We start from the raw sequence: 24,581 nt of genomic DNA, 5'->3' as shown, positions 1-24,581 counted from the left end.
CATGTTAAGTCCTGTTAACATCCCTCACCATAGTCATCAATTTTTTTTTTGTTATGAGTACTTTTAAGATCTGCCCTCTTAACAAGCAAATATGCAGTGTATTATTATTAACTATAGTTATCCTGCTGTACATAACATCACCATGATTTATTTTATATCTGGACTGTGTACCTTTTGACCTCCTTCACCCATTTCACCCACCCCTACCCCCCACCTCTGGCAGCCACCAATCTGTTCTCTGTATCTATGAGCTTGGTTTAGTGTGTTATAAAGGGTCCACATATAAGTGAGATCATACAGCGTTTTATTCTCTGACTTATTTCACTCAGCATAATGCCTTCAAAATCCATCCATGTTGTAAGCATTTTCATTTTCTTCAGATAAATACCCAAAAGTGAAGTTGCTGGATTCTATGGTAGTTCTATTTTTTATTTTTTGAACATCCTGCATAATTTTCTCCATAGTATCTGCACCAATTTATATTCCCACCATGAGTACACAAAGGTTCCCTTTTCTCCAAGCCCTCACACTTTTTATTTCTTGTCTTTTTGATAATAGCCATTCTAACAGATATGAGGTATTATCTCATTGTGGTTTTGACTTGAATTTCCCTGATGATTAGTGATGTTGAGCATCTTTTCATGTACCTCTTGGTCATCTATATGTCTTCTTTGGCAAACTGGCTATTCAGATCCTCTACCCATTTTTAATGTGATTTTTGTTTCTGCAGTTCTTTTTATATTTTGGACATTAACCCCTTATGAAATATATGATTGGCAAACATTTTCTCCCATTAGGTAGGTTGTCTTTTCATTTTGTAGGTAATTTCCTTTAATGTACAGAAACTTTTTTGTTTGATGTAGTCTTAGTTCAATGTTTTTTGAACCGGCAACAAAAGCAAAAATAATCACCAAGACCAATGTCAAGGAGCTTACCACCTATTTCTTCTAAAAGTTTTATGGTTTGGGGGCACCTGGGTGGCTCAGTAGGTCAAGTGTCCAACTTCAGCTCAGGTCATGATCTCACAGCTCGTGAGTTCGAGCCCCTCTGTGCTGACAGCTCGGAGCCTGGAGCCTGCTTTGGATTCTGTGTCCCCCACCCCAACCCTCCCCCGCTCACACTCTCTCTCTCTGTCAAAAATAAACATTAAAAAAGTATTTGAAAAATTTTAAAGCTTTATGGTTTCATGTTTTACCTTCAAGTCTTTAATCCATTTTGAGTTTATTTTTATGTGTCATGTAAGATAGTGGTCCAATTTCATTCTTTTGCCTGTGGCTGTCCAGTTTTCTTAGCACCATTTATTATAGAGTCTGTCCTTTCTCCATTGAGTATTCTTGGCTCCTTTGTCATAAAGTGATTCATCAAATATGCATGGGTTTTTTTCTACGCTTTCCATTCTGCTCCATTGATTTCTGTGTCTGTCTTTATGCCAATACCATACTATTTTGATTACTATAGCTTCGTGATATAGAATGAAATCAGGGAGTGTGAATGCATCCAGCTTTGTTCCTCTCTCTCAAGATTGCTTTGGCTATGGGGGAGTCTACTGTGGTTCCATACAAATTTTAGGATGGTTTTATTTCTGTGATAAGTGCCATTGGAATTTTGTTCAGGATTACACTGAATCTGTAGATTACTTTGGGTAATATGGACATTTTAACAATATTAATTCTTCTAGTCCATGAGCATAGATATTTCTATTTATTTGTGTCTTCTTCAGTTTTCTCCATCAGTGTCTTACAGTTTTTGGTGTATAGGTCTTTAACTTCCTAGGCTACATTTTTTCCTGGGTATTGTATTCATTTATGCAGTGATGAATGGAATTGTCTTCATTTATGCAGTGATGAATGGAATTGTCTTCTTAGTTTCTCTTTCTGCTTGTTTTTAGTATATACAAACACAACACATTTTTGTATATTGATTTCTATCCTCCAATTGTATGAATTTATTAGTTCTAACAGTCTTTTGGTGGGATCTTTAGTGCCTTCTCTCTATAATGTCATCATTTGCCAAGAGTGACAGTTTACCTCTTCCTTTCCAATTTGAATGTCTTTTATTTCTTTTTCTTGCCTAATTACTCTGGCTAGGACTTCCAATACTATTTTTAAGTAAAATATGTGAGAATGGGAATTCTCATCTTGTTCTTGGTCTCAAAGTAAAATCTTTCAGCTTTTCCCTGTTGAATATACATTAGCCATGAGCTTGTTATATATGGCATTTATTATAAGGTACATTCCCTCTATTCCCACTTTTTTAGAGTTATTAAATCCATAATGGATTTTGAACTTTGTCAACTGTTTTTTCTGCATCTACTGAGATGGTTGTATGATTTTTATCCTTCATTTTTATAGTATTTTTTTAAAGTTTATTTAGTTTTGAGAGAGAGAGGGAATGAGTGCAAGCAGGGGAGGAGCAGAGGGAGACCAAGGATCCGAAGCAGGCTCTGCTTTGACCACCGAGAGCCTAAAGACAGAGACCTGAGCTGAAGTCAGATGCTTAACTCACCCAGGCACCCCTCCTTCGTTTTGTTAATGTGGTGTATCACATTTACTGATTTGCAGATGTTGAACCATCCTTGCATCCCCAGAAAAAAATCTCACATGATCATGGCATATGATGCTTTTAATATATTGTTGAATTCAGCTTGCAGATATTTTGCTGAGGATTTTTGCATCTTTATGCATCAGGGATACTGACCTACAGTTTTTTTTTCCTTGTGATGTCTTTGTCTGATTGTGGTATCAGAGTAGTGCTGGCTTTGTAGAATGGGTTTCCTCCTCTTTTATTTTCCTTAAAGAGTTTGAGAAGGAATGGTATTAAGTCTTTGAACATTTGGTATAATTCATCCACGAAGCCATCTATTCCTGAACTTTAGTTTGGTGGAAGGTTTTTGGTTGCTGATTCAATTTCCTTATTATTTATTTGTTTTAGATTTTCGATTACTTCATGATTCAGTCTTAGAAGGTTATATATTTTTATGAATGTATGTGTTTCTTCTAGATTGCTAATTTGTTGGTGCATAATTGTTCATTGTAGTCTCCTGCTCATTTGTATTTCTGTGGTATCAGTTGTAATGTCTCGTTAACTTTTCAGATTTTAATTATTTGACTCTTCTTTTTTTTCCTGGTGAGTGTAGCTAAAGGTTTGCCAATTTTGTTTTATCTTATCACAGAACCAGCCCTTGGTTTCATTGATCTAGTTTCTTTTTCGTGTGTGTGTGTGTGTGTGTGTGTGTGTGCACGCACGTGTATGCTCTGATCTTTGTTACTTTCTTCCCTCTACTAACTTTGGGCTTCATTTGTTCTTATTTTTCCAGTTTCTTGAGGTGTAAAGTTAGGTTGCTTGAGAGTTTTCTTGTTTCTTGAGGTAGGCATTTAGTGCTATTAACTTCCCTCTTAGAAGTGCTTTTGTTCCATTTAATTTTTTTTATTTCTCTGTTGACTGCTTCATTTACCCATTTGTGGTTCCATTTCCATGTAAGTATCAGTTTTCCTCTCTTAATTGATTTCTTAGTTCATACCGTTATAGAGAGGATGCTTGGTACTATTTTAATTCTCTTAAATTTATTAAGACTTGCTCTGTGGCCTAACATATGACCTATATTCAAGAATGTTCCCTGTGCACTTGACAAAAATGTGTATTCTAGTGCTTCTGAAAGGAATGTTCTGTATAAATCTGTTAAGTCCATTTGGTCTAACGTGTCATTTAAGTCCAGTGTTTCCTTATTGATTTTCTGTCTGGATGATGTATCCCTTGATGCAAGTAGGGCCTTAAAGTTCCCTGCTATTAATATATTGCTGTCTTTTTCTTTCCATCAGTTAATATTTGCTTTCTAAATTTAGGTGTCTTTCGAATTCTACCAGAAATATCAAAGTATACATTAAGACTCCTCCCCCTTGGTGGTCCTTGACTTAAATTTTCATCCCAGGATGTCTCTGAGTCTATTGAAATCTCTGCCCTACTTATTAGCCTCTCAGCCACTGTTTTTGGAATTGACAGACCCATTGAGATGAAAAGCAGTGCCAAATGCCAGGCTCCTTCTCTGACTTTTCTTCTCTGTAGGATCTTAATGTCATTAATCTAATGTCTTTACCTTGATAGCTCCCCTATACCTTCAAATAGAGGGTTTTAATATTTTGTTCAGATTTTCTAGTTGTTCTCATTGAGAAACTTGTTGCATTGCCAGAAGTTGAAATTCTTGTCAGTCTTTGCATGATACACATAGGCTTAAATGACACTTATTGAGTGCTTCCTATATGCTAGGTGCTAAACAAAAGAATGATACATGTTTCGTCTCACAATCCTCATAGTAACTCTGGATTCCAGAATTCCCACACTACAAACAAAGGTAAAGACTTTGCCTAAGGATATATGCCTAGGAATTTGGATACGTGGAATTTTATACATTTAGTTCTATCTTTGTCCCCAGTTCTTATGCTTAGGTATCTGTAGTTACTCACAATAAATAAGACAAGTTTGTTTTTCTCTTCATATACTAAATGCAGCTGTAATCACAGGTAATAAAACTTTTATGAAAACATCAACATTTAAATTTCATAGAAATTTTTCACTTGTCATGAAATATTCTTTTGGACAGTTTTTTAACCATTTAAAAATGTAAAAACAAGTCTTAGCCCATGGGACATAAAAAACAGGAGTGGACATTTGGGCATTTGGTACTACCTTTGGGCCATAGGCTGTCATGTGCCAACTACTACTCTAGATGTAGGTCTGTATAAACATATCAAGAATGTATAGATGAGTATGAGCATGAGAGCTTGAGCTGTTCTGGAAAAGCTGGAGGCCAAATAGACCTGACATTCATGTGTGGAAGATTTATTTCAGGCTTTTCTGCAATTGTAGGGAAAAATAAAAAGAGCCAATGTTCCATGGTGACTGGGTGACACTGGTCAGTCACAGGAATGTATATTGTTATTTTCACACTGTGATTTACCATGAAAGTAAATAATGCTCTGGGATTGTTAGCATTAGACCACTGTATAAGCATTTAACATTTTCCTCCCACTGTGCTCTTTATTTACCTGAAAGTTTTTCTGCGCACAGTGGTGACAGTAGTAATTTGGGACTTGAGGGAGATGGCACTAAATGCAGGCAGCTTGTGCATGGAATCTCTCAAATGAACTTTCCTCACCAGCCCATCTCCAAGGCACTTCTTTTATGAACATGTTTTTTTCTGTGGCTTGGAGGGATTCATGGCAGTGACAATCATAATAAGACTTGGCACTTATACAGTGTTTTCTCTTTTCAAAGTGCTTTTCTCTAAAAAGAACCTAAAGGGTACATTTCAAGTCCATCTTCTTTTCACAGCAGTAGGAACCACGATTTTTACTAACTCCAGACATCACTGTAGCCTTTTGAAAGCATGCCGTAGGTCTGCTACCAGAAAACCCTATAACCAGCTTTTTTTCTTTTGAAAACTATATTTTACCTTTTTAATTTTGTCTTTTCTGTTCTTCCATTACACAAATTGCAACTTATTATATAAATGAAAGTCTATTCACTGGGACCTTTGTATAACTTGACTTACTTGAATAGTGACATTAACAGAAATATTGTGTATCTGCTTAATCTGGATTGTTGTTCCATTTATGATAATCACTAGAGGAATAAGAAGGAATTAGATAAGAACTTTCTTTGGGAGGGGGTTGGGTGGCTCAGTCGTTAAACATCTGACTTCAGCTCACGTCATGATCTCATGGTTGTTGAGTTGGGGTCCTACAGCTGGTGAGATTGAGCCCCCTTTGGTGAGCGTGAGCCCCGCTTCTTTCTCTCCCTCCCTCCTTTCTGCCCCTCTTGGGATTCTTTCTCTCTCTTCCCCTCACTCACTTGTGCCCTCTCTTGCTCTCTCTCTCAAAAAAAAACTAAACAAAAAGAACTTTCTCAGGGAACTCACAGTCTTGTGGGAGACACAGACTGGGAGAAAATGTCCCATTTCTGTCCCTGATAGCTGACTCCTTCTGCTAATACACTCCTACAGGCAACAGGTTCCAGCCCCTGACAATAGGACTTATTCCAAGAATTACCTGAGGTAATGTCCCACTTTCTTGAAGTGGATTTCTCTTCTCTCTGGCACCAAATCCCTACCGTGATCAACATCTTACCTTTTAGCTTTAACCATATCTTTTGATTTGACCTCTCTGGGGTACTAGACTCAACTTCCTATTTAACTCAGGTATTCATCCTTGTTGGTTTCAGCCCTGCTGAAGTCTCAGGGAAAATAATTTCTCCATTTGTCCTGTACCCAAAGGACTGTGATAGCATGGCTGACCTTTGGCCTGGGGGAGAATTTTCTGGACACACAGCACAAAATGGGGAGAATATAATTTTTTTGGTCTCTTTTGCCAGATCCAGATATATAGGAAGTGATTTTTTTTCTTGTAAGTATAGTTCTAAATCTTGCATTCTCTAGTTTGCTGTTCCATTAATATTTTCATCACTTGCTACATTAAATTTTTGAAATCTCATTCCCTTAATCTTTGAGTAGATGCCTGTTCTCATGCATCAAGCTCAGGAAGGTTCCCACATCTGTAAAGCTGTATTTTCTTCCATAGACACAGCCTACTTTTGATTAAGCTGAGTAGAATAGCTGAGCCAATGAATAGAGCATCCAAAAGGATAATAACAGTGAGGTGTTCTCTTTGTGGGACTACATCAATTCAAGCAGGAAAATCGATGCACCTGGGGGGAAAGTACAATACTATTCCAGCATCATTAATGCTCAGGAGGCAACAAAAAATCACACGGAGAAAAATTCACTCAACTTTGACCATGCAGACAAACAACAGGAGAGGTGGCTAAACTTCCACTCAGTCACTAAGAAGAGAATGTCCATTTGAGAGGTATTGCCAGGTGTACTTTTAGTAACTCTGGTTACCTAAAGAAAAGCCATATATTTAAATTACTATTGGCTTCTAAAAGTCTTTGCCAATTTTGTTTTTCATCACACTTACTTTAGAAGGAAGGCTAGCTAGTGGTATTTTCCTTGCTTTCCTGGTAACAAAGCTTGAAAGATGGTGGGTTCAGGAAGGACAAAGTTGCGTCATTAAAGCCAAAAATAGACCTTGTTAAAGTGAAGAGTTCCGCTTAGCTGCTTTGGTCACTGAGCTGTGCAATTTCGGTTACACAAATCTTTAGACTTTGAAGGTCTCCCTATTCTTAAAACTACTAAAAGAAACCGCCTTGAAAGCAAATAATCCCTGTCTGGTCTCCCCCATGTTAAATGTAAAATCCAGAGGGAGTTTGGAAGAATTTTGGAGAATTCAGCCTCCCTTAGTAATGTGCAAAGTCCTCCAAGAAAGGAGAAGTCTTTGTATTTCACCTTGTATTAGTCATCTTTGCTACAATGGTGGTAAGTAACGAATAGATGCAAAATTCTGTGTCCTAAAGCAGACCTGTAGATTGGCTGTAGTTGAGCTAGGGTAGGATGGACCCCAGCCTCAAGATTTATCTCTAGCTTGGTTTCAGGCCTATTCCCACATCTCCACATTCTCTTTAGAACAGTGGTTACCCAGGATAGGCTGTTCTCATAGCAGTCACAGGAACACAAGAGGGTAAACCCAACCTTGTGAGCAAATTTAAAGCCCATGCTTATGTCATAGCTGTTAACATTTCATTGGCCAAAACAAATCACAGAGCCAAGCACAAAGTCAGTCAGTGAGGAAATATACTTAGCTCACCACGAAGCCAGAGCAAGCATGTGTATATATAAAGAAGGAAATTAAGTATTATAAACTGTGCCCTATGTTAACCCCTAAATGGAAGGGATTTTCTCCGGTTGGAACTAGAAGATTGCTTTAGTAATAGGGAATGTGTCTCTTTTGCTGATTCAGGAAAAAACACCTAGTTGCTCACCTGAGTAGCCTTATTCCATCTATTAAGGTTAATGAGGACTGACTGCTTTCCTGAATCTTTACATAATTGTGTTAAGTTAAAAAGACAGGAAACATGTTCTTCTGTGTCCTCTAAAAAGCCTAAAGCTGTGCTGTCTGATATAGTAGCCACTAGTCATTTCTGGCTACCTGAATTTGAAGTATTTAAAATGAAATAAAATTCAATATTCAGCCTCTCAATCACACTAGCCCCATTTAAAAATTTTTTTTCAACGTTATTTATTTTTGGGACAGAGAGAGACAGAGCATGAACGGGGGAGGGGCAGAGAGAGAGGGAGACACAGAATCGGAAACAGGCTCCAGGCTCTGAGCCATCAGCCCAGAGCCCGACGCGGGGCTCGAACTCATGGAGCGTGAGATCGTGACCTGGCTGAAGTCGGACGCTTAACCGACTACGCCACCCAGGCGCCCCAACACTAGCCCCATTTTAAAAAGCCCCATATATATTTGTATACCCGTTTACTTTCTCTTTCTCCCTGTCTCTCCCTTTCCGCCTCTCCCTCCCTCTCTTTTTCCCTCTCTCTTTTTCCCTCTGTCTCTCTTCTCCTCTCTCCCTACCTCTCCCTCTTTCTGTGACAGACTGAACAATTACCCCTTAGATATATACTCAGTATAGCTCCCCAAACATGTAAATGTTACTTTACATGAAAAAATGAGACTTTGCAGATGTGATTCAGTTAAGGATATTAAGTTGGGGACATTATCCTGGATTATCTAGGTGGCCCCACTATAATCACAAGGGTACCCATAATAGGGAGGCTAGAGGGTGTCAGACAGAAGGTGAAGTGATGATAGAAGCAGACAAAGAAAGTCAAGGTGTTCTGTTTCTGGCTTTGAAGATAAATAAAAAGGTATGTAAGCCATAGAGTACAGACAACCTTTAATAGACTCTTCCCAGGAGCCTGCCTAAGGAACAAAGGTCTGTGGACCCATTGTAGACTTCCGAGTTTCGACCTCCATCGTTTAATAAGTTTGTGTTGCTTTAAGCCACTAAGTGTGTGGTAACTTGTTACAGCAGTAATAGGAAACTCATTCACTTCCCATCAGCATGTAAGATCTATACGGGAGGGACCTTTTCTGTTTCATTCACTACTATATCTATAGCACGACGCATAGTGCCTGTCAAAGAGGTAGCACTTATGGGGCGCCTGGCTGGCTCAGTTAAGTGTCTGACTCGTGATTTCAGCTCAAGTCATGAGTTCACAGTTCTTGGGATCAAGCCCCACATGGAGCTCTGCACTGACAGCATGGAGCCTGCTTGGGATTCTCTCCCTCCCTCTCTCTCTCTCTCTCTCTCTCTGTGTGTGTGTGTGTGTGTGTGTGTGTGTGTGTGTGTGTCCCTCCCCCATTAGCGCCTTTCTCTCAAAATGAATAAACATTAAAAAAAGGTGGTACCCCAATTGAGAATTAATCATATAGATAAAAGGCTAACATAAACTCAAAAAGGCCCTTGTAATATAAGACACCTTATATGATCATGTGCCACATATCCACATCTCCACCATTGGAGGTCATCATTTTTTCCATCTTATTTCCAGAAAATCACTAGTGGGAGACATTGGATCAGAAGAGAACATATTGAATAAGAAGCCATCAAAATTAATTTATCAGTCAAACGAATAGCAGAACACATCTGTGCAAAACAAAGAATAGTGAAGATTCTGAAACATAAGAGAGGGAGGAAGAGGAAGCTACGAAGAGTTGGCGAAATGCTTTGTAATAGGCACATCAATAACAATTAGAAGGTGTCATGCACTTTGAAGCTGCAATTCACCTTCATACTGTCTTAGATCATTTCAAACTTCAACCACACATGTTAAATGAACAGGCAGATATCAATCCTGTCGGTTTACAGAACTGAAGCTCAGCACAGAATGGCCAAAATCACAGTTCATATGACCCTCATCTACAGAATCAAATATGTTTCAGAACTTAGAAATAGCCTTCCACTGAAGAGCAGCCTGCCTATAGTGGGGTATTGTGAAGCAAAGACCCATATTGTTTTGAGCAAAATATAAAGTGTAGTGCATATATTTAACCAACAAAAATAAATGGTTATATTTTAAATAGTTAGATAAGTCACTACATCATAGCCTTGATTTTGCTTCTTATCCTGAGAGGCCTAAAATATCTCCTGTCTTGCCCTTTAAGTAAAAGTCTGCCAGTTCCTTTTCTAGATGAAAAGTGAGCCACAGGTACTGGCTCTTTTTCTCTCAGCCCTACCAGAGAAATGAAGAGTGAAGGCCTGTATCTGTACGTTACTCTTCGATTTTCTATCTACTTGTCTATGATTTGGCTCCTTCTTCCTTCATACAGGGAAAGCTTTTCATCTCTCTTTATGGAGGGACAAAAAGATAAGGAACTGTTTGTATTTTTTATGGCTGTATAATGAGTCACCACAAACTTAGTTTCAAAAACATCATCTTATCACCATCATGTCATAGTTATACAGGTTGATTAGACTAAGCTAGGTCATTCTTACTAGAGGTCTCTCAATCTGATGTAGCTATGGCTAAATCCATATTGGAAGCATCCTGTGAAATGTCTAGCACTTAAACTGGAAGACTTAAACAGCTTAGCAGTGGAATAGTTGGGACATCTCTTCTCTTTGTGTACTCTCTCCAGCATTGTGGCTTCAGGTAGCTATGCTTCTTACATGGTTTCTCAGTGTTCCAAAGGTATGAGTCCAAAGAGAGAGCAGGCCCGGTGGAAATTGTACTGCCTTTTTGTCCTTTACAACCTAGCCTTAGTAGTCATGTAATATTTTCTGTTGCTGCCATATCAAATTCCCACAGATGTAGTGGTTTCAAGATCACATGTTTATTATTTCACAGTATGGTAGGTCCAGTGTCCAGGTATGTATGGCTGGTTCTTCTTCTTTCAAGTCCCATCAGCAATGTATGACAGTTCCGATTTCTCTACATCCTCACCAACACATGGACTTTCTGGGTATTATCTTTATTTTTATTGTTTAGTTTATTCATTTATCTTGAGGGAGAGAGAGAGAGAGAGAGAGAGAGAGAGAGAGGCGCAAACATGAGTGGGGTGGAGGCAGAGAGAGAGGGAGAGAGAATTCCAAGCAGGCTCCACACTGTCAGCACAGAGTCAGATGTGGGGCTCAATCCCACAAACCATGAGATCATGACCTGAGCCAAGATCAAGAGTCAGATGCTCAACTGACTGAGCCACCCAGGCGCCCCTCTGGTTTTTTTTTTTTTTTTATCATTGCAGTTATCCTCATGAATGTGAAGTAGTTTCCCATTGTAGTTTGGATTTGCATTTCCCTAATGACTAATTACGATAAGGATCTTTTCATGCGCTTTTTTTTCTATCTGTATATCTCCTTCGGAAAAGAGTTCTTTATATATTCTGGATCCTAGATCTGTATCAAATAAATGATCTGCAAATATTCTCTCTCACTCTATGGGTTGTATTTTCACTTTTTTTCCAGCTTTATTCAGATATATTTGATATGTAACATTGTGTAAGTATAAGGTATATGATCTGATAATTTGACATATACATATATTTTGTGATTACCACAATAACGTTAAACACATCTATCACCTCACACAGCTACCTTTTTGGTATGTGTGGTGAGAATATTTAATATATACTCTCTTAGCAACTTTCAAGTATACAATATTGTTAACTATAGTCATCATGTACGTTATATCCCCAGAACTCATTCATCTTATAACTGGAAGTTTGTACTCTGTGACTACCTTCATCCATTTCCTTTATCCATTTATCTCTTGATAGAAACTTAGACTGTTTCCATGTCTTGGTTATTGTAAATAATACTGCAGTTAACATAGGAATGTCAGGTATATGTTGACATCGTGATTGTTTCCTTTTGATATATACCCAGAAGTAGAATTGCTAGATAATGTGTTAGTTCTATTTTTAATTTATTGAGGAACCTCCATACTGTCTCCATAGTGGCCTTACCAATTTACAGTTCTACCAACTGTTTGCAGGGTTCCCTTTTCTCCATATTCTCACCAGAATTTGCTACTACTCGTTTTGTTGATAATAGCCATTTTAACAGATGTGCAGTGATAGCTCATTGTGGTCTTGATTTGCATTTCCCTGATGATTTAGTGATGTTGAACATCTTTTCATGTACTGTTGGCCATTTGAATATCTTCTTTGGAAAAATGTCTCCTCAGGTACTCTTCCCATTTTTAATTGGATTATTATTTGCTATAGAGTTAATAGGAGTTCTTAGTATATTTTGGACATAAACCCCTGATGACATAGATGGTTTGCAAATTATTTTCTCCTATTTCATAGGTTGATTTTTCATTTTGTTGTGTTTTTTTGATGTGCAAAAACTTTGTAGTCTGATGTAGTCATGCTTGTTTATTTTTTGTTTTGTTGCTTGTGCTTTAGGTGTCAGATCAAAAAAAAAAAAAAAAACCGGGGCGCCTGGGTGGCGCAGTTGGTTAAGCGTCCGACTTCAGCCAGGTCACGATCTCGCGGTCTGTGAGTTCGAGCCCCGCGTCAGGCTCTGGGCTGATGGCTCAGAGCCTGGAGCCTGTTTCTGATTCTGTGTCTCCCTCTCTCTCTGCCCCTCCCCCGTTCATGCTCTGTCTCTCTCTGTCCCAAAAATAAATAAACGTTGAAAAAAAAAATTAAAAAAAAAAAAAAAACATTGCCAAGACCCGTGCCAGGGAGTTTTCCTATGTTTTCTTCAGTATTTTCATGATTTCAGGCCTTACATTTCAGTCTCTAATCCACTTTGAGTTAATTTTTTGTGCCCAGCTTATGATAGGGGTCCAGTTTCATTCTTTTGTGTGGGGATATTCAGTTTTCCCAGAACCATTTATTGAAGAGAGACTCTTTCCCTCTTGAGTATTTTTAGCTCCCTTGTCAAATATTAATTGACCTTACGTGTGTGGGTTTATTTCTGAGCTCTCAGTTTTGTTCCATTGGTCTTTTTTTTATGTTAGTACCATACCTACTATATTGATTACTATTGGTTTATAGTATACTTGAAATCAGAAAGTGTGATGTCTTTAGCTTTTTTGCTCCTTCTCAGGATTTCTTTGGCCATTCAGGGTCTTTTCTGGTTCCATACAAATTTTGGGATTTTTGTTTCCTATTTTTGTAAAATATGCCATTGGAGGGGTACCTGGGTGGCTCAGTTGGTTGAGCATCTCAGAGTCATGGGATTGAGCCCCACATCAGGTTCTGTGCTGAGTGTGGAGCCTGCTTAAGATTCTCTCTCTCCTCCTCTGCCTCTCTCTTCTGCTTGAGCCCTTTCTCTCTCTCTCTCTCTCTAATAAAAAGAAATGGCATTGGAATTTTGATAGGGTTGCCCTGAATTTATAGATGGCTTTGTGTAGTATTGACATTTTAACAATATTAAGTTTCTGATCCATGAACACTGGATGTCTTCCCATTTGTGTCTTTTTAAGTGTTTTGTTGTGTTTTTTTATGCTAATAGCTTTTTCACTTTCTGGAAGCACAGAGCTTTATTTTTAATAAAGTCCAATTTGTCTGTTTTTCCTTTGGTTGCTTGGGCTCTGATGTCATACCTAAAATATGGTTGCCTAATCCAAGGTAATGAAGATTCATGTTTTAAGATTTTTATAATTTTACCTCTTACATTTAAGTCTTTGATCATTTGAGTAAATTACTGTATATGGTATGCATTAAGGATCTAACTTCATTTTTTTTTTTTTTTGCCTATTTATATTCAGTTATTCCATCAACATTTGTTGAAAGACCACTTTTCCCCCAGTGAATGGTCTTGGGGTGTCCTCATCAAAAGTCACTTGACCATAAATGTATGGGTTTATTTCTGGGTTCTATTCATCTATATCTATCATTATATCAAATCTACTGTCTTTATGGTAGGTTTGTAGTACATTGGAAATTTTGAGTCCTCCAACATTGTTCTCTTTCAAGATTGTTTTTTAGCTTATCTAAGTTCCTTACATTTCCTTGTGAATCTCAAGATTTATCAGTTTATGCAAAAAATAAAACAGTGGTTGGAATTTTGATAGGCATCAAATCTGTAGGTCAATATTGGGAGTATTGCCATCTGAACAATATTAAGTTTCCCATTTTGTGAAATTAATAAGCTATTTTAAGGCATCATTTTACAGGGTGCTGAACTGTGTATTTAGGACTCCAGAATATTCTAATCATAAATTGGGGTCCCTTTTTTCTATAGTTAACTGCATATTCCATTGCTATGAATGCAGAAAGACTTTATAGTGTAGTAGCTGCTTAATCGGTGGAGTAACGTAAAATGGAAAAGTTTCATGTATTGGTGATGGGGATGCAACATCGAACAACCAGTATGGAGGGGAAATTTTACAAGTTATCACAGGTATTTTTTTCTCCACTCAGGCCAGGACAGCAAGCTTCTTTCTGTCTCCCTCTTCCCAATCCTTTAACTGAGGAGGTAGTCCTTTCAGAGTCCTAACCTGATGAAATACGTATGTGTATTTCAATTCCATCTGTCATCTTATAAAAGCCTACAGCCTTGCCTGTTATCCCCAGGAAGGTACTAAGAACCAATCTGCTAGGTTACTAAGACTAGCATTCATCCCGTCTTTGTCTAGGGCACCTTCAGTTCAGGTACTTCGACTCTGGTTTTCAATTGTCTTTTAGGTTTCTCCCCCTTGATGATTTCCCCTATTTTGCTATAAGCTCAAATATCCAATTAAAAGAATATTGCCTCCCCTTTTCCTAACATTTTTAAATGCTTTATTTTAGGCAATTTTTTGTTGTACTAGGTAACTAGAAAAATCATACTGCCATAGTCTTAAATATAGGCAGGTATTAGATTGTATACATAAGCACAATAAATCTGAATGACAGATTTCATTTTTCCTATGCTTTTATTTTGTATTTTTTCCCCACACTTGTTTTGGAAAGGTATATACAGACCTTACTTTGGTCCACCATAATAATTTCTAACTGTGGCCTCTTGCCTATTTAACAAAGAGGTCAGTGAATTGGTACAATGTATTGTTTTTCCTATAAAATTTTCTGGTACTAACTCCTTTTGGCCATGTGTATATTTTCAGTGGAAAACGACAGGGTTTTTAACCCAAAACTCTGATGATAGTAATAAAAAATTGGATTAAAAACATATTAAAGATTTCAATTAAAAACTACATGGAAGTTCTTCTGCTTAAAGTTCCTTTTCCCAACTGGCTTTCAAAACAGAGATACCACAGGAGAAATGAAGGACACTATTTAAAGAAGAGCAAAGTCCCTAAGACAGATCTCATCCATTTTACGTAAAATGTTCAATCAGTAAAGGTGAAATTGAGCTTAGCAGAGACACAAATAATTAAGAATTTGGCTTCATCTCCTTAGCTTTTGTTCATACTCATAAAAATTCATAACTATCTTTAGAAGTGGTTTTAAAAAAGTAATTCAAGTAGAAAATGTATTTTTATTAAGTTTTTTAAATTGCAATTAGTTAACATACAGGGTTATATTAGTTTCAGGTGTACCATATAGTGACTCAACAATTCTAATGTATTACTCAGTGCTCATCATGATAGGCGTACTTTTAATTCCATTCCCCTATTTCACCCATCTCCACCGGTAACTTAATTCTACTTTTAGAGCCCCGTGATAACCAGATTTCCAGTCTATGAAAATGGGAAGCCAGTTTTTAGCATTTTTTTAAAATGCCAGCTTAGAAAAATAAACATCTTAAACGTAAAAATGAGAACGCAGAGGATGTTAGTCAAGAAGAGCCATGAATGGGGTGCCTGGGTGGTTCAGTCTGGTAAATGTTTGACCCTTGAACATGACCCTGAGATCAAAACCTGAGCAGAGATCAAGACCTGTGTTGGGCTCTGCTCCAGGCCTGATGCCTGCTTTGAAACAGAAGAGCCATGAATAAACACATTGCTAGGCATTCACCAGTGTTGGCACTTCTTCACCTTTGATCTAGTTACCTTCAAAGGTAGAAGACAAAACTGTAAAGTTATCCAGTCAACAAATGAAAATTCAGCAAGTCTTTGATCCACTATTCCAGTTTTATTCTAAATTATTGGTTGTAGCTTTATGTAGTAGAGTCTCCGATACAAATCCAAGTAAGTTAACATCAGTTGAATTAATAAAGAGATAGGAATGACGGTATGATTTATAATATTCATGTATCCCCCCAACCTGTCATCTTACTATCACTGGCAATAATTTTTGTCCAAAGATATTTACATAGCTTTACTAAAAAAAAAAAATTTAAGCCACACCATATGTATCCAGTAGCACAAAAGGGATATCTTAAATTGTGGTACACCTAAAGACAAAAGGTTATGTAGTCATTAAAGTTATATACATGCAGAATGAGTAAATGTGTTTTTATAATTTTATGTAAAAATGCAGAGGAGTTACTTAAATTTCCTAGGTATCTTCCATGTCTACAGGAGATATACGTGTGAAAAAAAGTTACATTTGTTTTATCTTGTTAATCTTTTTATTGCAAGGAATTTTCAACAAAGAATATAGAAGGGTAGAGGGAGAATTGAGACACCATACTCCAAAGCCTACACATAGGATCCTAAAAAACTAGCAGAAGTTGGTGAAAGGTAAGATCTCTTACCAAAGTATGGGTTTCCCAGATCTTTCTCTCTAGGGCCCAGTCAAGAGTGGAAGGTAAAAATTTCACCTTGTCCTTTTTCCAAATTTAGATTAGCAAGAGAGAATATTCGCATGAACTATTTCTTGGGTATAACAATTCTAGTAAAAACTTACTGTCAGAACGCTTACTTTTCATTGATCCTTTTCCTCCCAGAAAGGATCATTGTTTTGTCTCTTTTGTATCATTTGTCATAAGGAGGAGGTTTTCCTTTCATCTTGTTCTATGTCTTCAGAGCTTGACTTTATCATCAGTCTGGTCTCTGCTAGCCAGAGAGTGAATGTACCAGCATGCTTCTGGTGAACAGCCAAACAGATTGTGGACCATGCCAGTTCAGAGGGGAGGTTGTCAAAAGGGGTCCCGGTCCATAAGGGACCTTTTGTCATCTCAACCTTCATTATCTCATTAGTGTTGGAAAAGTCGCATTCCAGTAGCACCTGCCTTGTGTCGGTGATTAGAAGGTCTGTGACTAGAGGCTTCTCATATGCTTCGGTTGGGTGGGGGAACCCGAGATGCCATTTGCATACCCCATTCATAGTGCCTGGACAATGAAAGTCTTTGGTTTCTTAGGCCAACTCTAGGAGTGAACTTTTTCCATCTTGTGAGAGCTGCCTATTTTGTACTTTCTGGGGACTCCTCTTGCATTGATGGTTAAGCCATACAAAGGCTTACTGGTTTGAGATACTGTTGAGATTAATAAGATCCTACTCATCCATGGCCACACAATAGATCCCTTGAATTGGCAAAGCTTCTATATTTGAAAATATTTTAGAGACCCGTCATCCCAAACAATTGTCTTATTGATACCTATGGAAACACCAACTTGAAAAGTGGACACAAAGGTCTATAATGCCTAGCCTTAGGGACTCTTGTAACAAGATGAAGTTACAAAGCCTTTTTCACCCCTCCATTTTCAGAGGAGACAACCAAATTTAGAGAAGACTTAGAAAGAACAGTGGATATGAGCAGCCCCACTCACAAGGCCCTTAACTGGCTGCTGAGAGGTGTTCTTCCCGCCCAGAACCTCCCTTACAGAGGCAACAGATGATGACCAAAATTTCTCCCAGGGCCTCCTGAGAACTCTCAGGAATTGTCCAGATAGAGGCCAATGTTAAGGAGCTGATAAAATCAATAGGAAAGGCTTTTCCCTATAAGGTGAATTGCTCTAATGTTGGATTCTACACTAAGAAGAGCATTTGCAGGCCTCAGTTCACTACTTTCTTCAGACTTTCAAAGGCATAATACATTAAACCCTGAAGCTCCATCTAAGAAACCTGCACTTAAAAAGAAGGAAATATTTAAATATTAAGTACCCTCAACTTCTTGTAAGAGGAGTGTTGGGGTGTATTTACCAGGGGGAGACTTTAGATATTTTCCCCTCTTTTTCTGTAGATTTTCTATCCCATCTTCTCCACAACCTAAGGGCCATTTTTTGAAATGCAAAGGAGGTCTTTAAAAATAGGGCAGATTAAAAATCTTAAGTGTCTGCTCCACACATACTACTAAAAAACGTTAGCCTTCTGAGCAGGTAAACTTAAAACTGTCAGAAACACATTTTGGATCCAACTGTTCTTATATAAACAAGTAAGTTTTGTATTACAGATAGCCCTGCTTTTTTAAATTTCATATTATACCACTTCACTGTTATGAATGACCCACATTTGCACCTGTTTTTACTAACCATACGAAATGCGAAGAGAATTTTCACTTTTAGAAAAAAGGCAAAAAGCAAAATAGTGTTCAGCATTTGTTAAGTAGTAAGCTGTTACAGAGGCAGTGTATACCTCAAGCACCAAGTGGCTCCACCAAACGTTCTCCCCAGGAACTACACTCACCCTCCCTCCACGGCTTTGAAGTGTGTCTGTAAGCATCCATACTTCATCTCCATGTATTTGGCGCCTATGTTATCAAGATGTGTCCTAAGTTATCAGAAATGCCTAAGAGGGGTTACTTTTGGGGTGTGATGATACTCAAAAATGTTTCTATATAAATTAATGGTAATTGCTTCTTCACTTTACACCATTTCGACCTAACAAAAGTTTTCATAGGAATGCTCTATTTTCAGAGAGCGGTATAAACTTGTATTGTACCTGATACATGGCTAAGATTTTAGAACGTCAGCTATAAGGATTCTGTTGGTGTCTGTCTTTGTGTTTATGTGTCTATATATTTTGTAGGTGAGTGATATTTTTCTACCGCAAGATGGAATTGCTTAAATTAACTTGTAAAAGAGCTCCATTTAATGGGCTTAAATAAAGACAAGCCCTTATAGGAACTACGTATTTGTCACCAAGGGAAAAATACCTTAAGGTGATGGCTAGGTATCTAATGCTTTGTGAAATTTTGTTGAGTAATATAAACATAATTGTTGGGAGCAAGTGATTTAGATAGATATAAAAGAGAAAAGAGTTCTTTGGTGAACTTTTCAGTTCATCATTATGTGTTAGGGTATGTCTAGTAAAAGTTTCTCAAATCTTTTTGGTAACTTTCACCCTTAGAGTTTTGCTGAGTTCAATGACAGAAATGAATTACTAAATATCTGGATCATTTCCAAATGCAATGAAGTATTGAACATTAATTCCTGAACATAGTCTTACCTACTACAGAGGAATTAAAATTTTGAGTTAGTAAATTTGCCAATCTGAAGAATGTTAGTGTAGAAGTTCACAATTGCTTCTTAGTTGTCACTAGCAATTAAGGTTTCTATATGTAATTAAATAATAATAGAAACAACTGTGTATGCAAGGAAACTAGGATGTAGTTTTGGCTAAGAAAAGGTATGGAGATGCATTTTTGTTAAGGAAAATGAAAGTCAAGCTGGTTATTTCAGAAAGGCAAAAAGGAAGATAAAGTATAAATTCAATGGATATAAAAAGTTGGAAGGAGAGAAAATTTCACCTTATGAAGTCAAGATGGCTAAAATTGAATTATTAAAATAAGCTTTAATATCAGTAGTGTTTAGTGTCCAAAACTTTTGATACTTGAGGCAAAATTCCCAAAATCCAATACTAAATGCAGTCTTTTTGACCTAGAAGTAACTGCCAGAGGGCTACATGAACATCTCAAAAGATTTGCTCTCTCTCTCCTTATAGAAGAGAGATGCTAATAACTCTAGTTATCATCTTAAAATGTATGTCACAGATATAACCGAGTTTTCTTTTTAATAATGATCTCTCATCGGATCTCTAACCATGGCCATTTTAAAGTCTTTTTTGTCATTTCATTCTTTGTGATTGCTGAGTAATACTCCAGTGTGTGTGTGTGTGTATACACATATACATATGTACATATGTATATACATATATATATATATATATATATACACACACATACATACACACACACCACATCTTTATCCATTCATCCATTGATGGACATTTGGGCTCTTTCCATACTTTGGTTATTGTGGATACTGCTGCTATGGAACTGGAGGGTAGTATGGTAAATGAAATTAGTCAGAGAAAGAAAAATCATATGATTTCACTCATATGAGGACTTTAAGAGACAAAACAGATGAACATAAGGGAAACAAAAATAATATAAAAAACATGGATTGAGACAAAACAGAAGAGACTCATAAATATGGAGAACTGAAGGTTACTAGAAGGGTTGTGGGAAGGGGGATGGGCTAAATGGTTAAGGGGCATTAAGGAATCTACTCCTGAAATCATTGTTGCACTATATGCTAATTTGGATGTAAATTTTAAAAAATAAAATTAAAAAAATAAAGTCTTTTGTCATTTACAGGTAGTTATTATTTGATTCTGGTGGATTTTTCTTTTTTTTTTTTTAATTTTTTTTTTTCAACGTTTATTTATTTTTGGGACAGAGAGAGACAGAGCATGAACGGGGTAGGGGCAGAGAGAGAGGGAGACACAGAATCGGAAACAGGCTCCAGGCTCCAAGCCATCAGCCCAGAGCCCGACGCGGGGCTCGAACTCACGGACCGCGAGATCGTGACCTGGCTGAAGTCGGACGCTTAACCGACTGCGCCACCCAGGCGCCCCCTGGTGGATTTTTCTAAGTGCTTCATCTTCAGAGAGATGAATGAAAGGACTCTGATTATAAAATTTTTATGCCTTTAAAGTATTAAAGAATCAACCATGTTTTGTTTTTCCAGATCTAAGGAAATCTTTTCTCTTAAGCTAGGACTTAGAGCAGTGTGGTAAAGTATACCTTTGTGAACAATGATGAAACAATTACTTTTTCTCCCTGCCTGATCCCGCTAGAATTCAGAAACTGTTAGTATTCTTATTTTCATGGCAAAATCATTATTTGCATAAGTTCAGTAAGAATCTGTTATCCTTATAACAGGACAAAAATTGGAAACATTGATTGTATTACCAAGGCTTTGATTGGAATGTCTTGAGAATTGTGTGTACAGAGTCAAATATGACCAATTTTAAGGAACTAAATTTGACTTTACAGAGCCAATAGCGCCCCTTGGAAATGCCACCTGGTACTGCACTTAAAGGGTTTCCTGCAACCTAACCAGGTGAGTAAAGAAAGGTCACTTCCTGGCAGGTAGCGTTTGGGGAACCTCAAGAAGAAACTATCCACATTGGGGCTTCTTTTCAATGACCAGCTGTTTAACTCAGTGGTCTATCACTTCCTTCCCTACTTGAGATATACAGAATCTTCCACAGGAGACTTACCTGCCCAACTCAGATTCTACTCTTCATTCTCTCTCTCTGTCCCCTTCTCCTGGAGCACAACCACCTTCAATGCCAACCCAAGAAGAGAAAGCACTTAGTGCAACTTTAAAACTTAGCTGTTTATCATAGAAGGGAAGACTGTAGTTTGCAACAAAATTGTCTTATCTTTAGTCAAGTACACATGCAATCCTGAGCAATTCTGAAGATTCTTAGGATGGCTCTTCATTTTAGGGTCAAAAGTCTTTATTCATGCATGGCTTCTCAATTCTGTCTCACTGGCCCCAATCATTTTTCACTGGCATGATGCCTTTTTAATACTCTCAGAATGCTCCATATGCTCATCCCCTCAATAGCAAAGAGTAACATTGCTGAACTTTCTTTCTTGTTCTCTTTTCTACACTCTCCTCCACATCTTATATCCTGATTGCAGGGTTGCAATCCTGGGTATTGCAGGCAAAGTCTGATGCTTGAAGAGGCTTTTAACAGTTTAATCTGAGATTCCTTATGAAAACAGCTTATATGATTAATCACTATTCTTGCTGCACTTATGTAAATGAACAGGCCAAATGTATTGAAACGAGACTTATTTTTCAAACAAATTAGTTTTTGATTATGTTGGATTATGTTTCAGTAGTAACTGTAATACCCACCTGTACATCAAATTCTAGCTCTGTTCACTGCCTTTAAAATTTTAGCATTTACACATAAACTAGACTGGATCCTGAATTCTTGTAGTTTCCTGCAATATCTGACTACAACTCTCCTCTTTTCCAAGAAATCACCACAACATATCATATTTAGAAAATCTTTATGCCTGTTGCAATGTGGGCCACTCAGTTTACCTGAACACTTGAGGACCTATCATTAGAAACACTCAAACTGCAAAAGATGCTTCAGCCTCCAACATCTAGAAATCTTTCTTAACAGGCTGCCTACCATCAGGACTTAGACTGGGTTTATCATCTCCTCCAGTCATTAACCTCTGTATTTGTTTTTTTGCCAGAGAAATGCCTTACCTAATTACTTATGCCATATAGCCTGTATCACTGGCTCCTGAAATCCAACACTGTTTAACCGAACTGACCCATTCTCAAGATTAAGAGACTGGTCCAGTGACATAGGGAGTGATCTGTCAATTTACTTTATGGACTGTGAAACAACTCGGGGAAGTTTCAAAGGTGAGACTGAAGGGGAGAATCAGTACCCCAGAATGTGCTTCTTTGCAATAAGACTTATTTTAGGCTGATTATTTTTAAGAAATAGCAGACAAGGGAAAAGCTCTGAAAACTAAATAGAACTTATCACTGGATAAGGCATGGAGTTAAATTTTCATAATCACCCCAAAAATGCAGACAACAGAAGTCAATTTACAGGACAGTCTCCATTAAAAAATATGCTTTGAAAAAACTACAGAAGGAAGTGTATCAAAATGTTAATAACATTTGCCTTTGGATGATAGGATTGTGGATATTTTTCTTGCACCCATTTTTTTATAATTACTATATTATGCATAAATTTGATCAGAAAATAGTAAACTACCTAAAAAGTTTTTCAATGTTTATTTTTGAGAGAGAAAGAGAGGGGCAGAGAGAGACAGGGGGAGACATAGAATCCGAAGCAGGCTCCAGGCTCTGAGCTGGCAGCACAGAGTCCAATGCAGGGCTCAAACCCATGAACCCTAAGATCACGACCTGAGTCAAAGTTGGACACTTAACCGAGCCACCCAGATGCCCCTGTAGTAAAATATTTTTTAAGCCAAGGGCATCTATACCTTTACTTTTCTTACACACTATGGGAATATAAAACATTTCTTTTGATCTGACCCTTGACTATGACCCTTGACAAAAGGCAGAGTTATAACATGAAACTTACCTTGTTTAGGCGGCCCAGCTGGGTAGCAGCTCTTCAACATTACTTGATTCTTCTGGCAAATATCACTACTGGACAGCACCATGGGATCCCATCAACTATACTAACTTGAAAGCAGAAAACCAAAATATATATGAAAGTTGTCTTATTTATGAAAAATGACTATTAATATGCTATAAGAGGCAAATCATGGTAATCCAAAATCTTACACTGTTATTCACTGAGCATTCCTTAATGTCACTATTATTCCTAGAGCCAATTTGTTCCAAACAGCAGGAGCCCTCTTAAGCCTGAGTTGGAATAGCCTTTCTGTAGAAGCCTCGCACCTCAAATTACCAGGTGTGCACATAAGTGATGTGTTTAATGCTAAAACCATGAGGTCCTTGTGGGAAATCTGAGACTACATATTCCATTGGTAGTTATGAAATCACAGATTTGGGGTGGGGGGAATGGTTTCTAAAATACCTCAAATAGGAGTCTTATACTTGAAAACCAAGTGAAAGTTGAGAGATTTTTAAAGACCGTATCATTTTGTTTGCCTCTTTCACTATAATAGAATTTTCTATCACCCTTACCTTTTCAAAAGGTTTCAAATTTCAAGCTGTTATATAGGTTTACAGCAAGGTTGTGAAAGCATCTCAAGGCTCTCCTTAGCTGAATATGCAAAACATGTTTTCACTTTAGATATTCAGACTCAACAGTGGGCATCACCATGCTACTTAGGAGTGGAAAATATGTTTGTATTGTTTTGCTCTACTTTTGGCCCAGGCAGGCATGAGTGGAAGAATCAGGTGGCATGCCATGAATAGGAAAGTCTCATTATGTTTTGAGATTCTTAAATCTATTTGGAACAGAAGCTTGAACAACCAAGTCTCTAGGGAAGTCCTACAGAAAAGGAATTTGTTTTGCATCCAAACCTCATGGACATGAATTCATAAAATTTAAAAGTGAATATTGCCTTTGGCCCCTTAGCAAACCTCAGTAAGAAATTAAAAATAAAAACAATGGACCTTCTCCATCGATGAGCAGTGCAATATGCTTTTTCTCTTGATGTTTGAATTGGTGGAATGGTACATTGCAGATGATTGGATCACTTCACAATCCCCAAATTTGGTTTCTATTGAGTTTATATAAATTTAATTAACTTTCAGTGAAAAATGATCTGTGATGATTGGTCATAACTGTACTATGTTTGCATTACAAGGTCTTGCCATTTTATCACTTGTGGCTAGCACAGGACCTGGCATGAAAAAGGCTTTCAAAAGCACCCAGGTGGCTCAGTTGATTAAGTGTCCGACTCTTGATTTCCACCCAGTCATGATCTCATGGTTTGTGAGTTCGAGCCCCACATAGGGCTCTGTGCTAACAGTGTAGAGCCTGCTTGGATTCTCTCTCTCCCTCTCTCAAAATAAGTAAGTAAACATTAAGAAAAAGTACTTGTGGGGGCGCCTGGGTGGCGCAGTCGGTTAAGCCTCCGACTTCAGCCAGGTCACGATCTCGCGGTCCGTGAGTTCGAGCCCCGCGTCGGGC

The 24,581-nt window shown here is 37.7% G+C and overlaps 1 long non-coding RNA gene across 2 annotated transcripts in view; it reads right to left on the bottom strand.

Annotated features, from left to right (window-relative positions):
• Window positions 1-21,112: 21,112 nt before the first annotated feature.
• The window catches only part of LOC121025947 (uncharacterized), a 103,410-nt gene continuing 99,941 nt past the window's right edge, over window positions 21,113-24,581 (bottom strand). The window contains exons 3-4 of one of the 2 annotated variants that reach the window (XR_005788204.1): window positions 23,055-23,158; window positions 21,113-21,246 (exon numbers count right to left, since the gene is read on the bottom strand). This is a non-coding gene — a long non-coding RNA (uncharacterized LOC121025947). Of the gene's footprint in view, window positions 21,247-22,878; window positions 23,159-24,581 lie in introns of those variants that run through there. The other variant, XR_005788203.1, reaches the window with a different exon arrangement.

The sequence above is a fragment of the Herpailurus yagouaroundi genome, unplaced genomic scaffold (assembly GCF_014898765.1).
Source record: "Herpailurus yagouaroundi ecotype Mexico unplaced genomic scaffold, PumYag 67793, whole genome shotgun sequence".
Taxonomy (NCBI): domain Eukaryota; kingdom Metazoa; phylum Chordata; class Mammalia; order Carnivora; family Felidae; genus Herpailurus; species Herpailurus yagouaroundi.
This window is presented reverse-complemented; position numbering and strand designations above follow the sequence as displayed.